This window comes from Otolemur garnettii, unplaced genomic scaffold (assembly GCF_000181295.1).
Source record: "Otolemur garnettii isolate 467f Iridium unplaced genomic scaffold, OtoGar3 scaffold00014, whole genome shotgun sequence".
Taxonomy (NCBI): Eukaryota; Metazoa; Chordata; class Mammalia; order Primates; family Galagidae; genus Otolemur; species Otolemur garnettii.
Window position 1 is genome coordinate 17,435,035 of NW_003852409.1, and position 791 is coordinate 17,435,825.

The window sequence follows — 791 nt, forward strand, 5'->3', positions numbered from 1 at the left end:
ATGAGGACAATCAAGATGAAACCAGTTAGGACTAGGTCCAGGAACAAGCCTACCTTCTCTGGTTTCTTTCTCCCTGCCCCATGGGAGTGGACACTGATAGAGGGAGGCCAAGGCATTGGCGCCAACTGCTGTAGCATCTTTGCCCACACCTGGTGATGTGGGATAGGGGGGTGATAGTCATATTTAAGTGGGGGCCGAGCAAGGGTATGTCCAGGAAAAGGTCAGAAGGTTAGTTGGGCTCTGGGAGCCTTGGGCCATGGAATGCTGCCCATCACAGCTGGAAGAGCGGTCAGCTGGCCCCATGGGGCTCCTCCACACGTCATCCTTGCTGGGAATGAATGCCCCCTTGTGTGAGGTCCTTGTCTGCTCTGAAATAGGTCACAAGGATCACAGAAATCTTAGCCACAGAAGTGTGGAATCATAGAAGCTAAAAATCAGTGCCAGGTAGGATTCCAGGATTTTCTACCCTCTGAGCCCTGGCATCAAAAGGCATTAGAAGTCTAGCACTTTTGGCCTAAAATGTTATGGCTCAAGTGATTTAGGAACCACAGAATTGTAGAACCTTGCACTAGGATGACCCTTGGAGGTACTCAAGTCTGATTGACCTTCGGATGAAGCATTTTTCCCTTTCAGAAATGTTCAGAAGGCTACAGATAGGCAAGGAGGTTATAGCAAGGAAGCATTCTGTGTGAGTAATTTTAAAAGTTCTGTGTTTGGGCTCAGCGCCTATAGCTCAACCGGCTAAGGCGCCAGCCACGTACACTTAAGGTGGCGGGTTCGAATCCCCAGCC